Source organism: Haematobia irritans, chromosome 1 (assembly GCF_050003625.1).
Source record: "Haematobia irritans isolate KBUSLIRL chromosome 1, ASM5000362v1, whole genome shotgun sequence".
Lineage (NCBI taxonomy): Eukaryota > Metazoa > Arthropoda > Insecta > Diptera > Muscidae > Haematobia > Haematobia irritans.
Window position 1 is genome coordinate 188066081 of NC_134397.1, and position 18763 is coordinate 188084843.

At 36.8% G+C, this 18763-nt stretch overlaps 1 protein-coding gene across 1 annotated transcript in view; it reads right to left on the minus strand.

The window, feature by feature from the left end:
* The window catches only part of beat-VII (Immunoglobulin domain-containing protein beaten path VII), a 275572-nt gene that overhangs the window by 108784 nt on the left and 148025 nt on the right, over positions 1–18763 (minus strand). The gene's annotated exons all lie outside the window — the stretch shown is intronic.

The window sequence follows — 18763 nt, forward strand, 5'->3', positions numbered from 1 at the left end:
GGTTGGTTAAAACCATTGAGGTTCCAAAAAGTGCTAGAGCTCACCGATGCAGTTACGCAAGAAGTTGCTTGGTGCCACTGCATGAATATGCCAGTAACCGAATTTTGTTTTCTCTGATGAGAAGCTATTCAAAATTGACCAGTTTGTGAACAAATAAAATGATCAGGTTTACTTGTCAACGAGGGCAACTGAAAATGTACACCTTCGAACTCAAGCGTCATTTCTACCGCACTATGGCCGCGAAAATCGCAAGATATCAATTCGTTGGACTTGTGGACCTAAGACGTTTTGGGGTTGCTACTAAAACATTCAGCAGAACCAATTTTGATGAGCGTGTGATGACGTTTTGAGCCGTTTAAAAGCCGTAACTTCTACCAAAGACGACCAATTCGAAACAATCTATGCAGATTTTTAAAAATTTGATGAAATTTCAAAAGCAATTATATTCGGCCGAAAGTTGGGACAGGCATAGTCTTATGTACTAGAGGTGTGCGCGTGACACGAAATTGTCGTGACCCGTGAATCACGTGATTCGTGAATAAAATCTAATGTAACTCTCGTGAATGTGAGTGAATGGGACTAAAACAAATATGTCTTGCGTGAGTAATGAAATCGGTTCGTGAATGTGCGTCAATAAAATTTCTGCAAAGTCCCGCTCACGAAAAAACAAGATTTAATTCTTACTGGTATCTTAACTGAAATCGATTTAGCTGTCGAACTATATTTTATTTACGAATTTTGTTATCCTTATTCATTCCCGGTTGTAAAATGTCGTGAGTCCAGTGAATTTGTCGTGAGTCACGTGAATTGTCGTGAATCGTGCGTGAGTTTGTAAATGTAGTTCGTGCTTGAGCGTGCTCGTTTACTGCTTTTCATTTCGTGAATGTGCGTGAGTGTGAATGGCTACGACACTTATCGTGGGTGAGCGTGCGTGAATAAATATTTGACTTCGTGAATGTGAGTGAAATTTCACTCACGCACACACCTCTATTATTTACCTTCACACCTCTATTATTTACCTTCACCACTAAAGACTGTATATAAACCTCTTTAGTTCTTGATCCGTTTATGTTGAGGAGTCCATAAGTAATTATGAGCCGGCATGAACCAATTTGCGCATGGTAATTTGCTCCTCCAAGAGGCTCCGGCAATCAAATCTTAGGATTGGTTTATATGGGGGCTAAAAGCCTATATGGCTCATTTGAAATACCATCGGCATGGCACATTTGCAATACAGTCCTTCCTTCATTTATAACAACTTTTTATACCTCCACCATGGGATTGGGGGAATATTAACTTTGTCATTCCGTTTGTAACACATCGAAATATTGCTCTCAGACCCCATAAAGTATATATATCGGGTCGTGGTGAAATTCTGAGTAGATCTAAGCATGTCCGTCCGTCTGTTGAAATCACGCAAACTTCCGAACGAAACAAGCTATCGATTTTAGCACAAGTAGTATCAAATTTGGCACAAGTAGTTGTTATTGATGTAGGTCGGATGGTATTGCAAATGGGCCATATCGGACCACTTTTACGTAAAGCCCCCATTTGAACAGACCGCCAGATTTGGCGTGTGGAGCCTATAAAAGTAGCACATTTCATCCGATTAGGCTAAAATTTGGTACATGGTGTAAGTATATGGCTCTAACAATCATGTAAAAATTGGTCCATATCGGCCCATAATTATATATTGCCCCCATATAAACCGATCCCCAGATTTGACCTCCGGAGCCTCTCAGAAGAGCAAAATTCGTCCGATCAGGTTGAAATTTGGTGTATGTTGTAAGTATATGGTCTCTAACAACTATGCACAAATTGGTCCATATCGGTCCATAATTATATATAGCCCCCATATAAATCGAAACCTAGGTTTGTCCTCCGGAGCCTCTTGGAGGAGCAAAATTCATTCGATTCGGTTGAAATTTGTTAGTATATGGTCTCTAACAACCATGCAAAAATTGGACCATAATTATATATAGCCCCCATATAAACCGATCCCCAGATTTGAACTCCGGAGCCTCTTGCAGGAGCAAAATTCATCCGATACGGTTGAAATTTGGTATGTGGTGTTAGTATATGGTCTCTAACAACCATGCAAAAATTGGTCAATATCGGTCCATAATTATATATAGCCGCCATATAAACGGACCTCCAGATTTGGCTTGCGGAGTCTCTCAGAGAACCAAATTGCATCCGATTCGGCTGAAATTTGGTACATGGCGTAAGTAAATGGTCTCTAACAACTATGCAAAAATTGGTCCACATCGTGCCATAATTATATATAGCCACCATATAAACCGATCCCCAGATATGACCTACGGAGCCTTTTGGAGGAGTACAATTCATCCGATACGGTTGGAACATAGTACATGGTGTAAGCATATGGTCTCTAAGAACCATGCAAAAATTGGTCCACAACGGTCCATAATTATATATAGCCCCCATATAAACCGATCCCCAGATTTGACCTCCGGAGCCTCTCAGAGAAGCAAAATTCATCCGATCAGGTTGAAATTTGGTACGTGGTATTAGTATATGGTCTCTAACAACCATGCAAAAATTGGTCCATATCGGTCCATAATTATATAGAGCCCCCATATAAACCGATCCCCAGATTTGACCTCCGGAGCCTCTCAGAGGACCAAATTCATTCCATCCGGTTGAAATTTGGTACGTGGTGTTAGTATATGGTCTCTAACAACCATGCAAGAATTGGTCCATAATTATATATAGCGCCCACACCCTCAAAAAATCGCCTCTTTAACATATGTTCCAAACATATTTTGCAGGAAGCACGTATATTATTGGATACTGCCGAAACATTAACATATTTGTTTTATGTGAACATATTATATGTTTGGAAGCATTTTGAGCCCAAAAATATTATATGCTTGGAAGAATTTTCCCAAAGACGATTGTGCTCATTCCCTAACATACTCGTAATTCTCACTTCCACGAAATATTTTAGTTCTTGGCACCTTTTTCTGTAATACAAATAATGTTGAAGAAATTATTCACTTTTATAAATTATTTAAATTTTACCTTTCGCCTGCACCTTTCGCCACTGGGCTATGTAGCTGTTATAGTCACCAACATGCAAAGTGTCGTGGGTTCAATCCCTGCTCCGACCGAACACCATTGGTTTTTTTTTTTAATTTACGCATTTATATTTATACTATATTAAATTTTTATAATGAAACTTCGAAACGTGGGTTATTAAAGATTTATAGTCAGTAACAGTGCTTGATATAAACGAAATTGACTGATTTTTGGATAACATATTATTTTTTTATTGCAAAATAACAATTTTGTAACAAAAACCTGTTTTTGGTACAAAACTTTAAAATTTGGAAGGAATTCAAAAACTCTAACAAAAGAAGAATGTGGAGTCGAGTATAAACATACATATATAATTTTATAATATAAACATAAATTTATTTAGGCGTGAACAGTTTTTTTACTAGCATTTAACACCATCGCTCTAAAATGCCTTTTATTTTTCTTTAATAATTCATTTTAAAGAAAATAATCTTTTTAAATTGTTTTAGCTGCAAAAATCGAATTTAATGCTCGCTTTTATATTTGAAGGTGTCCGTCAACTCCTCGTGACTACTTATTAATAAACAGGAACTAAACTTTGTTTTTATACATTTTTCTGTGTAATTTTTCACTATTTCCTCCTTATTTCGTTTTACTGTTCCAACTGTAAAAAGAGTATAGTGCCCTTTCGTTATTTTTATGAAGACCCCTGATTCCTTTTAACGAACCAAGAAAAAAATTGTGCCCATAATGCCAAAATGATAAACAAAACACATGTCCACACATACATAAAATGCTGCTCTCACGGCGAAAACACATGCAGTTTTTTTTAATGTCTATTCTCTTGGTTCCGAATGTCTATTCTCTTTATTCAAATTAAATAATATTTAGACTTAAGCATATCAAATTTTTGGCGTTATCATAAACCAGTTTTCCGAAACAACATACAAGCGGTTTCATAGAAATTGTTCTCTTTTGATTCTTTCGCTGTGTTATGTTGATATCTTTTGTTTACTCTCCCGGTTTCCATCTCTATTTTTTCTCTATACTCTCTCTGTCGCTTTGAATAAAATATCACAACATATGTATGTTTAGTCGAAATTTGTAAATTTATACATGTTTGCATTCACACATATGATTTTTATGAAACATTCATGTCCGAAGCATAATATATTCTAACATATTAACATAGATGTCCCAAACTTTTAGTGTTAGTTTAGGAACATTGCATGTTTGCACTTAAATATATTGTGTTTTAAAATTGTGCCCGAAACACATTTTGTTTATATCGGAACATATGAAAAACATATTTTTCTAAGAGTGCATATAAACCGATCCCCAGATTTGTCCTCCGGAGGCTCTTGGAGGAGCAAAATTCATCCGATCCGGTTGAAATTTGATGCATGGTGTAAGTATATGGTCTCTAACAACCATACAAAAATTAGTCCACATCGGTCCATAATTATATATAGCCACCATATAAACCGATCCCCAGATTTGTCCTCCGGAGCCTCTTGCAGGAGTAAAATTCATCCGATCCGGTTGAAACTTAGTACATGGTGTAAGTATATGGTATCTAACCATTGGCCCACACCGGTCCATAATTATATATAGCCACCATATAAACCGATCTCCAGATTTGGCTTGCGGAGTCTCTAAGAGAACCAAATTTCATCCGATTCGGCTGAAATTTGGTACATGGCGTAAGTAAATGATCTCTAACAACTATGCAAAAATTGGTCCACATCGTGCCATAATTATATATAGCCACCATATAAACCGATCCCCAGATATGACCTACGGAGCCTTTTGGAGGAGTAAAATTCATCCGATCCTGTTGAAACTTAGTACATGGTGTAAGTATATGGTCTCTAAGAACCATGCAAAAATTGGTCCATATCGGTTCATAATTATATAGCCCCCATATAAACCGATCCCCAGATATGGCCTCCGTAGCCCCTTGAAGGAGCAAAATTCATCCGATTCGGTTTAAAATTGGTACATTTCGCTAGTATATGGCCTATAACAACCATGCCAAAATTCGCCCTTATCGTTATATATTATATATAGCCCCCAAATAAACCGATACCCAATCACAGAAAAATCACGATTGCCAAAAATAATCTACCAAAATTTTATTGCCGTAGAAATTTTTTTCACAATTTTATATTTCTATAGAAAATTTTTTCAAAATTGTATTTCCATAGAAAATTCTGTCAACATTTTATTTTTTTAACGAAATTTTATCAAAATATAATTTCTATACAAAATTTTGTTATTTCTGTAGAAAATTTATGAAGCATTTCATAGTTGGATAGGAATATTTTGCAAAATCTTCCAAAACTTCAAGAATTCTAACAAACAGTAAAAAATCTGCCATTTTTGGTAGACTCGTGTTCATAAATGTATATAGTACCCATCAAAAGCGACACCTATATTTCAATTCTGGCTCTATAATTACAGCATAAGAGTTCATATCGGTTCGTAATTATTCCTTCCCTATATATACCGGTCAAGAACTGAATATATACATATTTAATCGACCTTTCTTTTGTCTATTATATATCCCGCATGGACTAACTTACAATTCAGAAGATGATGTTAAGAAGTTTAAGATGGCTTGCCATCGGCCGCAACCCATGTAATTTAATTGTGGATGATCGTCTTTAGTAGAAGTTTCTACGCAATCCATGGTGGAAGGTACATAAGATTCGGGCTGGCCGAATTTACGGCCGTATATACTTGTTTTTTTTTTTACAAATTTCAAATCTATAGCTTTTTTTCGGTCGAAAGTTAGCGTGACGGACGGACGTCGTTAGACCGGCTCAGAATTTCACCACGTGCCAGAATGAATGGGGGATAACCCCCATCCTATGGTAGAGGGTATACAAATGAGAATTATTGAGGTTTACCTTATTGCATTACATATCAGCCACCTTGTAAAACACAATAATTAAAATCTGTCGAAACAAACTAATAACAACAAGTATAAACGGCCGTAAGTTCGGCAAGGCCGAATCTTATGTACCCTTCACCACGGATTACGTAGAAACTTCTACGAAAGACTGTCATCCACAATCGAATTACTTGGGTTGTGGTATCTTAAATCATTTTCTAAATTGTGAGTTAGTCCATACGTGGTATATATTAGACAAAAAAGGTATGTGTAGGTAAGTGTACAAATAATTACGAATCGATATGGACTTTTGCGCGGTACGTAGGGAGCCAGAATTGAAATATGGGGGTCGCTTATATGGGGGCTATATACAATTATTGATATGGACCAATTTTTGTGTGATTGGGGATCGATTTATCTGAGGGCTATATATAACTATAGGCCGATATGGACCTAGTTAGGCATGGTTGTTAACGGCCATATACTAGCACAATGTACCAAATTTCAACTCACTCGCATGAAATTTGCTCCTCCAAGAGGCTCCAAAACCAAATCTCGGGATCGGGATATGGGGGCTATATATTATTATGGACTGATATGGACCACTTTTGGCATGGTTGTTAAATATCATATACTACTACCACGTACAAAATTTCAACAAGATCGGATGAATTTTGCTTCTCCATAAGGCACCTTAGGTCAAATCTGGGGATCGGTTTATATGGGGGCTATATATAATTATGGACTGATATGAACCAATTTCTGCATGGTTGTTGGATACCATATACTAACATCACGTACCAAATTTCAACCGAATCGGATGAAATTTGCTCTTCCAAGGGGCTAGGGATCGGTTTATATGGGGGCTATATATAATTATGGACCGATTTCGACCAATTTTTGCATCGCCATTAGAGACCATATACTTACACCATGTACCAAATTTCAGGCGGATCGGATGAAATTTGCTTCTCTTAGAGGCTCCGCAAGCCTAATCGGGGGATCGGTTTATATGGGGGCTATATATAATTATTGACCGATGTGGTCCAATTTTTGCGTAGTTGTTAAAGATCCTATACTAACACCATGTACCAAATTTAAGACGAATCGGATGAAATATTCTTTTCTTAGAGGTTCCGCAAGCCAAATCTGGGCATCGGTTTATATGGGGGCTATATATAATTATGGACCGATGCGGACCAGTTTTTACACGGTTGTTAGAGACCATATATTAACACCATGTACCAAATTTCAGCCGGATCGGATGAAAGTTGCTTCTCTTAGAGGGTCTGCAAACCAAATTTTGGGATCCTTTTATATGGGGGCTATACGTAAAAGTGGACCGAATGGCCCATTTGCAATACCATCCGACCTACATCAATAACAACTACTTGTGCCAAGTTTCAAGTCGATGGCTTGTTTCGTTCGGAAGTTAGCGTGATTGCAACAGACGGACGGACGAACATGCTCAAATCGACTCAGAATTTCACCATGACCCAGAATATATATACTTTATGGGGTCTTAGAGCAATATTTCGATATGTTACAAACGGTATGACAAAGTTAATATCCCCCTTCCTATGGTGGAGGGTATAAAAATAATTTTCAAAGAAATTTTTATTTAACCTTATGTACGAGTATTCTACCGACCCTTTTTCAACCCAAAGAAAAACCCCTGTGACAAATATATCTGCATTCCAAGAAGTCAAAACCGAAATTGCTCTATTAAAAGCAGTCATTTGACCATGTCCAAAGTCAAATCAACACTTTTGTGTACTAGTTATATGTTTCTTGTCGGTTTTATTTGCCTCTTTGTACTACTTACACGCTTGACGACTTCACAATATGGGTTTCTGGGTGCCTTTTTCATTACCCACAATACGAATACAAATAAGAACACACACACACAGAGCAAATTATCCGTATCCCTATCAGCAAATATTACAGAGTTTAATGTTTGTTGGCATATTTTGACTTTATTATTGTTATGAAGTTGTTGCATGTTTCAGAGAACTTAAAAACTATGTAGGCTTGATGATACCATCTAACAAAATGAAACAAGAATTTCACTTTTTATTTGAAAAACAATTTTTGACCTTTTTTTGGATTTAGGGTAAAGGTTAAAAGAAATCGTAGACATGGAATTTTTGAACATTTTTAACAATGTCAGACATGATGGCAAATATGTATGCATTGCATGAAACATAAGAAGTGATTTAAACTTAGAAAGATGTGCATTGATTTCATATGAAACAAGGAAGGGAAAGGCTGACTATATTATACGAAAACAAGTATATACTGCACTAAGTTCGGCCGGGCCGAATCTTAAATACCCACCACAATGAATTAAATATAATAGTTTCCGCAGAAAGCTCTTATTCGTAGCAGGTTACTTTATAATATATAGAATTTCAGGGGGTCTGATGACAGATATTCTCCCATGCCGATCAGTTCAACCATATGCTTCCCGAAGAGTAATTCAAAGATTCTACCTACGATGACTTTTGATTTTGATGATTTTTGGATTTATAAGAACCATTTTCGGTTGAATTTTTGGGGAATCATAAACATCTCGTGTAAGTGTGCAAGAAAAATGATGAAATGACGCCTTGACTTGAAATCTAAAATCTGAAGATTTTACCCCAATTATTAAACTGATTACTATAAGTAAAATCTGGAAACTGTACATTCAGTTTCAAGCAATTTTTATGATCAGTGCGCCTTCTACACCCTCAAGAAGAAATCGGTCTATATGTACACACAGAAAACAGATAAGTTGAAAATCGATTGTTGTAACGAAAATTCTACATTTACAATCAAATTACAGTTGTGTCATTCATTTTACTTTATTTACAATCGTTAATTCGTTCCTTCTACCATTTGTTGTTTGTAATACAAGACAATTAGTTGTCTAAACTAAATGCCTCTCATTTGAAAAATTTTGATCGAATTCGATAGGCACAACCAACCTTATAAAACCTTTGTAGCTATCATTTAGTAGTCAGCACTTTCGTTTGGTACTCACAGCCGAATTCCTTTGAATATATTTTTGAAATGTCAATAAAATTATTACCATCAACGTTGAAGTATAGTGTTTTTTTAATATCAAATAACTACAACTGAAAACGAAATATTTTTTATTCCTTTCGAAGTTTATCTGCCTCATCCGTGGACTGCCTATAAAATATTGTCGTGAACAACTCTCGCCGTGCGAAACTGGCCTTAGTACACTATATTGGCTGTGAAATTAAAATAATACACAGCAATATTGGCTATATTGCAAACAAATAGTTTCAGGGTACTCAATGCTACGGTGCGCATCCTTAAGGTGGGTATTAAGTTCGAGTTTATCCGCTAAAAAAATAATTTTTTCACGATTACTTTTCTTTAATAATCCATTTTAAGGAATACATACTTTGTGAAAATTTGCTTTGGGCTTTTCCCCATCAAGTTATAATAAAATTTGTAACAAATATGTATAATTTTATGCATTTTTCTTACTGATTTAGTTTTCACTTTAGCGATTTTAGCGGCTAAACTCGAACTTAATACTCACCTTTAATATGGAATAATTTCATTGTGTTTAACACGGCGGCTCTGAAAAAATCCATCTCTACATCAGCCTTATATATATGAAACCCCAAGAAAGTGACCAACGGGGATTAGGTTCGTATGTCGTTTTTAAAACTCCACACTAATTTCTTTAATAAATTTATTGTATGTTTTAGACGGGCCATAGACAGTTCGGACACCATTTATAAATACTAATATGCTAAATATGCCAAAGATATAGCTCCATTATCTGTCGATTCCCCAACCTATTCATGATGGAAGTTGAACATTTTTATAATGTATTAATATATTGTATTTAAGTATATGTACCTACCTATAATCTAAAAAATATAAATAAAATTCAGTATTTTGTTGGATTTTGTTATTCAATTCGGTTATGGTGCTTTAAAACTGGTAGTTGCTACAACTGCCAAAAGGAGGTTGGCAATAAATTCGATTGACACAAACCTATAAAAACTAAATCCAATACAGGTTTTTGTGACCATTATATTCAAAATTTCAGGCAAATCGGATAAAAACTATGGTTTCTAGAAGCCCGAGAAGTAAACTCAGGAGATCGGTGAAATCGGTGAAATTGTTTATTTAAAAAATCAAATTAAATGTCTTTCTCAAGTTCAATTAGTATAAAATTCAGGGAAAAAAATTCTGTTAGGCTTTCGCTTTTCCAGATCCGAATTGTCGGGCCTCACGCTTGACACCTGCCATCAGATTTTGTACAGCCACCTTGTCCACCTTCTTCGCCGCAGAAAGCCAGTTTGTCTTGAACTGCTGCTCGTCCTTAGCAGTTTTTTGGTCTTCTTTAGGTTCCGCTTGACAATAGCCCAGTATTTCTCAATTGGGCGGAACTCTGGCGTATTGGGAGGGTTCTTGTCCTTGGGAACCACCTGCACGTTGTTGGCTGCGTACCACTCCATGGCCTTTTTACCGTAATGGCAAGATGCCAAAATCCGGCCAAAACAGTACGGAACAACCGTGTTTCTTCAGGAAAGGCAGCAGACGTTTATTCAAACACTCTTTCACGTAAATTTCTTGGTTGACAGTCCCGGAATCTATGAAAATGCTGCTTTTCAAGCCACAGGTACAGATGGCTTGCCAAACCAGATATTTCTTAGCGAACTTTGACAGTTTTATGTGCTTGAAAATATCTGCTACCTTTCCCCTTCCTTTTGCCGTATAAAACTCCTGTCTCGGAAGCTGCTTGTATTCGGCTTTGACGTAGGTTTCGTCGTCCATTACCACGCAGTCAAACTTCGTCAGCATCGTCGTGTACAGCCTCCGGGACCGCGCTTTGGCCGTCGTATTTTGTTTATCTTCGCGATTTGGAGTCACTACCTTCTTGTAAGTCGATAGTCCGGCTCGTTTTTTGGCACGATGCACGATTGTAGACGATACAACCAGCTTATTTGCGGCATCTCGGAGAGAGAGGTTAGGGTTTCGCTTGAAACTACCGGAAACTCTCTTTGTCGTCTCAGCGGCTTCCGGTTTTCGATTTTCCCCCGATCCAGACTTTCTTGCTGTCGACAAACGTTCCCCAAACACTTTAATTACATTTGTAACGGTTGATTTGGCAACTTTTAGCGATTTTGCCTGCTTTGCGTGCGAGTAGCTCGGATTTTCGCGATGCGCGAGCAAAATTTTGATACGCTGCTCTTCTTGCTTGGACGGCATTTTGACAACTGAAGTGTGAATTCAAAAATCAAAATAGGAGCAACATTCTACACACACCTTCAAAATGAGGGGTGTTCAGGTTTTTTAAATGCAAAATTGAAAGAACTACGTCAAGTTTATATTGACCAATATAAACCGTTGACCGTATCACCCTTTATATGGGGGCTATAACAAATCATGGACCGATGCACATCATTTGCTGAAAACCCTTTTATGGTCCTAAAATACCTCTAGATTTCCAATTTCAGGGAAATCGGATAGAAACTATGGTTTCTAGAAGCTTAAGGAGTAGATTCGGTAGATCGGTCTATATTGGGGCTACACCAAATCATGGCCCGATAGGCACCATTTTCGACACAACTATTTGTGGTCATAAAATACCTCTAGATTTCAAATTTTTGACAAATCGGATTGAAAATACGGTTTCTAGGAGCCCACGAAGTATAATCGGAGACCAGCCTATATGGGGGCTATACCAATACATGGATCGATTCACCTATTTACGGTCCTAAAATATCTCAAGATTTCAAATATCAGACAAACCGGATAGATAATATAGTTGGTAGACTCCCAAGAAGTAAAATCAGGAGATCGATCTATATAAGGGCTATATCAAAACATGGACCGATATAGCCCATGTTCGAACCTGACTTGCCTGGAAGCAAAAAACGATTCTGTGCCAAATTTCAGGACAATAGTGAAAGTTGTAGCGTGATTACAATTTTCGGTACACCTATTTGTGGTTATAAAATACCTCTTTATTCCAAATTTCTCGCAAATTGGATAGAAAATACAGTTTCTAGAAGCCCAAAAAGTAAATCGGGATATCGGTCTATATGGAGGTTATACCAAAACATGGACCGATAGGTTCTAAAATACTTCTAGATTTCCAATTTCAGCCAAATCGGATAGAAAATACGGATTCTAGAAGCCCACAACCCCAAATCGGGGTGTGGGTTTATATGGGGGCTATATCGTGGGTTCGATTCCTCCTTCGACCGAATGCCAAAAAGTTTTTGAGCGGTGGATTATCCCACCTCAGTAATGCTGGTGACATTTCTGAGGGTTTCAAAGCTTCTCTAAGTGGTTTCACTGCAATGTGGAAAGCCGTTCGGACTCGGCTATAAATAGGAGGTCCTTTGTCATTGAGGTTAACATGGAATCGGGCAGCACTCAGTGATAAGAGAGAAGTTCACCAATGTGGTATCACAATGGACTGAATAGTCTAAGTGAGCCTGATACATCGGGCTGCCACCTAACCTAGCCCCCATATAAGCGACCCCCATATTTCAATGTTCATGTATTTGTAGACTTACCTATACATAACTTTTTTGTCTAATATATACCACGTATGGACTAACTCACAATTTAGAAAACGATGTTAAGAAGTTTTAAGATACCACAACCCAAGTAATTCGATTGTGGATGACAGTCTTTCGTAGACGTTTCTACGCAATCCATGGTGGAGGGTACATAAGATTCGGCCTGGCCGAACTTACGGCCGTATATACTTGGACGGCATTTTGACAACTGAAGTGTGAATTCAAAAATCAAAATAGGAGCAACATTCTACACACACCTTCAAAATGAGGGGTGTTCAGGTTTTTTAAATGCAAAATTGAAAGAACTACGTCAAGTTTATATTGACCAATATAAACCGTTTACCGTATCACCCTTTATATGGGGGCTATAACAAATCATGGACCGATGCACATCATTTGCTGAAAACCCTTTTATGGTCCTAAAATACCTCTAGATTTCCAATTTCAGGGAAATCGGATAGAAACTATTGTTTCTAGAAGCTCAAGGAGTAGATTCGGTAGATCGGTCTATATTGGGGCTACACCAAATCATGGACCGATAGGCACCATTTTCGACACAACTATTTGTGGTCATAAAATACCTCTAGATTTCAAATTTTTGACAAATCGGATTGAAAATACGGTTTCTAGGAGCCCACGAAGTATAATCGGAGACCAGCCTATATGGGGGCTATACCAATACATGGATCGATTCACCTATTTACGGTCCTAAAATATCTCAAGATTTCAAATATCAGACAAACCGGATAGATAATATAGTTGCTAGACTCCCAAGAAGTAAAATCAGGAGATCGATCTATATAAGGGCTATATCAAAACATGGACCGATATAGCCCATGTTCGAACCTGACTTGCCTGGAAGCAAAAAACGATTCTGTGCCAAATTTCAGGACAATAGTGAAAGTTGTAGCGTGATTACAATTTTCGGTACACCTATTTGTGGTTATAAAATACCTCTTTATTCCAAATTTCTCGCAAATTGGATAGAAAATACAGTTTCTAGAAGCCCAAAAAGTAAATCGGGATATCGGTCTATATGGAGGTTATACCAAAACATGGACCGATAGGTTCTAAAATACTTCTAGATTTCCAATTTCAGCCAAATCGGATAGAAAATACGGATTCTAGAAGCCCACAACCCCAAATCGGGGTGTGGGTTTATATGGGGGCTATATCGTGGGTTCGATTCCTCCTTCGACCGAATGCCAAAAAGTTTTTGAGCGGTGGATTATCCCACCTCAGTAATGCTGGTGACATTTCTGAGGGTTTCAAAGCTTCTCTAAGTGGTTTCACTGCAATGTGGAAAGCCGTTCGGACTCGGCTATAAATAGGAGGTCCTTTGTCATTGAGGTTAACATGGAATCGGGCAGCACTCAGTGATAAGAGAGAAGTTCACCAATGTGGTATCACAATGGACTGAATAGTCTAAGTGAGCCTGATACATCGGGCTGCCACCTAACCTAGCCCCCATATAAGCGACCCCCATATTTCAATGTTCATGTATTTGTAGACTTACCTATACATAACTTTTTTGTCTAATATATACCACGTATGGACTAACTCACAATTTAGAAAACGATGTTAAGAAGTTTTAAGATACCACAACCCAAGTAATTCGATTGTGGATGACAGTCTTTCGTAGACGTTTCTACGCAATCCATGGTGGAGGGTACATAAGATTCGGCCTGGCCGAACTTACGGCCGTATATACTTGTATTGTATTAGAATTTCTCCCTGATCAAGAATATATATACTTTATATAGTCGTAAATCAATAGTTCGATGTGTTACAAACGGAATGACAAACTTATTATACCCCCATCTCCATTCTATGGTGGTGGGTATAAAAAGCATGCTCGGTTCCTGAGATTTCGTCTTTATACCAATGGCTTTGGCAATGATTCTGACCCAAATAAGCAGAGACTTGAAGTAAGGATACATTTTAGACACACTTTTCTTTAAATTTTGAGTTTTGCGTACTTGATACTAGAAAGCAAATTGGAATTCATTCCTTGTTTCACTTCATGTGCTAGCAAGGTCTTGAAGTTGAGTCGAAATTTAGAAATTTAAGGTATTCTTAACACGTTTTTGAACACGGAGTTTGATAACAATAAAGAAACAAAAAAAAAAATTGTTTACTGGTACCGCAGCAAAAACACTTGGAAATTGTTCTAAAGGCATAACTTTAAAAGCACTTCCAAACATGTTCTCTCAGGCGAATGATATACATGAGAGCTATATCTAAATTTGAACCATTTTCTTCCAAAATTAATAGAATTCTATTCTGACACAATTTTAAGTGGATTGGACGAAAACTGCAAACCTACACAGAATAAATATCACCAAAAATATTTCCAATTGATTGAATATGAAAATTTTTCTATTAATAAATTAATTGATACAATTAACTTTTTATTCAAAATAAATTCATTAAGTTTATTAAGTCAATGATTGAAAAATTTTGAATTTTTAATTAAAAAATTAATTGATACAATTATATTTCTTATCAACTCGGAAGACTAAATGAAAGATTCAAGAGTGCACAAAATACTTAACATGCATCTTAGAGCTATGGATAGCTCTGGTTCATATATTTCTTGTTGACAAGAACTTAAACATACCATAATTAAAAGACAAAGTAATAATAACAAAAAAAAAACTTCAATTTACTCGGAAAGTCACCAAACTTTGTAAAAGGCTTGGATTTAAAAAAAAAAATAAATAAAATTAAATAAATTAAATTTTTTCGACATTTTTGGCGTTTTTCCGACTTAATCTATTCAGCATTTATGTTTGCCTAGTCAAGAGCTACAAAAACAAATAACACCATTTTTCTAGGTATTTATACACTGAAAAAACAGTGAACCCACCAGGAAGAAAAGTTTCGGTTAATTTTAGAAAATTTTGAATATTTGTAGAAAATTTTAACTAAACAGTATTACAAACGTTGGCATCACGCCGATGCCATAAAAATAAGTAAATATTTTTCGACAAATTCAAGAAAATTTATTAGACATAACTAAGATTTTTCACTTGTTAAAGATAATTTTGTAGTTTGAAGGAAAAACTTGGAGTTCAAAATTGCAAGAATGTCTTTAGTGATATACGAAGTTCATGATGAACACATTTTTGGTAAAATTTACAAATTTAAAGAAATTCTGAACTATTTTGTGGAAGACACGAATTTAGTTAATCTTTATGCTTCATTTGAGTATATTTTTTTCCTCGGTTTTAGTTAATCTAACTAACGTACACAAAAAATTATTAGAGTAAAGGAAACTTTCTACAAACATAATACTTCCATGAACTAAAATAAAGTTAAATTGGCTTTAGTGAAATAGAGAGTTCACTTTTTTTTGAGTGTAGCTATTACTCTAAAAAAATTTATTTTTTTTTCTAAAATCCATTTTTTTATCACTACAAATCTAAAATCATGATTTCGCCCATAGTGCATTGAAAATGAAATCTGGGATTTGTGCTTGAAGTTATACACATATCAAGTCAATCGATTTATTAAATTCATACTTCCCTCAAACTAGTTATTAATTATTCAAAATTGTTTAATTTGACCACAATTTGCGCTACAGGCAGGTTTGTAATTTTGAACTCCAAGTTTTTTATTTAAACTACGAAATGTTCTTTAATTAATGACAACATTTGTTAACTTCTAATAACTTTTTTTTAATTTGTGGCAAAAAATTTTCTTATTTTTATTATGTGTGCATAATACAGGTCTGTAATACAGATTAGTTAACAATTTCTAAAATTAAACTAGATTTTCCTTCTAGGAAGTTTTATTTTGGATTTCTTCGTTATAAGCAAAAAATAAATTTTTGCGAATTGCGGTTCCGAATATCGGAATATGGGGGATGGTTATAATCCACATAAACATTCAAAGTGAACCTCGTTTCATAATAAAAATTCATTGAAATTCTCTTTCTCTCTCTCTCTCTCTCTCTCAAGAGCATTTAATACTAAGCCGGCATAAGATTGAAGAGCCATAAGCATAACTCGCGCAGTGTCACATAAATCTGCATAAAACAAATTTTGACCATCAGGGATTACCAGCACTCAAGCTGCCGTTATAGCGATTGTTGTCTTCTTTTCAGAGACAAACAAGAAAATTTCACATTTACTTCATCTCTAAAGTATGAAAAACAAAAAAAAAGCAAGTATACATGGCCGTAAGTTCGGCCAGGCCGAATCTTATGTACCCTCCACCATGGATAGCGTAGAAACTTCTACGAAAGACTGTCATCCACAATCGAATTACTTGGGTTGTGGTATCTTAAATCGTTTTCTAAATTATGAGTTAGTCCATACGTATATATATATATCAGACAAAAAAGGTATGTGTAGGCAAGTCTACAAATAATTACGAATCGATATGGACTTTTGCACGGTACGTAGGGAGCCAGGATTAAAATAAGGGGGTCGCTTATATGGGGGCTAATTTTTATGTGATTGGTGATCGAGGGCTATATATTACTATAGACCGATATGGACCTAGTTAGACATGGTTGTTAACGGCCATATATTAACACAATGTACCTCATTTCAACTGACCCGGATGAAATTTGCTCCTCCAATAGGCTCCAAAACCAAATCTCGGGATCGGTTTATATGGGGTCTATATATGATTATGGACTGATATGGACCACTTTTGGCATGGTTGTTAAATATCATATACTACCACCACGCACCAAATTTCAACCAGATCGGATGAATTTTGCTTCTCCAAAAGGCACCGAAGGTCAAATTTGGGGATCGGTTTATATGGGGGTTATGTATAATTATGGACTGATATGAACCAATTCCGGCATGGTTGTTGGATACCATATACTAACATAAGGTATCAAATTTCAACCGAATCGGATGAATTTTGCTCTACCAAGGGGCTCCGGAGGTCTAATCTGTGGATTTCGACCAATTTTTGCATGGGTGTTTGAGGCCATATATTAACACCACGTCTATAAATATCAACTGAATCAGATGAATTTTGATCTTCCAAGATGCTCCGGAGGTCAAATCTGGTGATCGGTTTATATGGGGGCTATATGAGAGCCACCGTGGTGCAATGGTTAGCATGCCCGCCTTGCATACACAAGGTCGTGGGTTCGATTCCGGCTTCGACCGAACACCAAAAAGTTTTTCAGCGGTGGATTATCCCACCTCAGTAACGCTGTTGACATTTCTGAGGGTTTCAAAACTTCACTAAGTGGTTTCACTGCAATGTGGAACGCCGTTCGGACTCAGCTTTAAAAAGGATTGTCATTGAGCTTAACATGGAATCGGGCAGCACTCAGTGATAAGAGAGAAGTTCACCAATGTGGTATCACAATGGACTGAATAGTCTAAGTGAGTCTGATACATCGGGCTGCCACCTAACCTAACCTAACATATGGGGGCTATATATAATTATGCATCGATGTGGACCAATTTTTCCATGGTCGTCAGAGACCATATACTAACACAATGTTCCAAATTGCAGCCGGGTCGGATGAAATTTGCTTCTCTTAGAGGCTCCGCAAGCCAAATCGGGGGATCGGTTTATATGGGGGCTATATATAATTATTGACCGATGTGGACCAATTTTTGCATAGTTGTTAGAGACCATATACTAACACCACGTACCAAATTTCAGCCGGATCGGATGAAATTTTCTTCTCATAGAGGCTCCGCAAGCCAAATCTGCGCATCGGTTTATATGGTGGCTATATATAATTATGGACCGATGTGGACCAATTTTTGCAAGGGTGTTAAAGACCATATACTAACACCATGTACCAAATTGCAGCCGGATCGGATGAAATTTGCTTCTCTTAGAGGCTCCGAAAGCCAAATCTGGGGATCGGTTTATATGGGGGCTATATATAATTATGGACCAATTTCGACCAATTTTGGCATAGTTGTTAGAGACCATATACTTACACCATGTACCAAATTTCAGCCAGAACGGATGAAATTTGCATCTCTTTGAAGCTCCGCAAGCCAAATCTGGGAATCGGTTTATATGGGGGCTATATATAGTTATGGACCGATGTTGACCAATTTTTGTGTGTTTGTTAGAGATCATATACTAACACCATGTACCAAATTTCAGCCGGATCGGATGAAATTTGCTTCTCTTAGAGTCCCCGCAAGCCAAATTTGGGGGCCCGTTTATATAGGGGCTATACGTAAGAGTGGACTGATATGGCCATTTGCAATACCATCCGACCTACATCAATAACAACTACTTGTGCCAAGTTTCAAGTCGATAG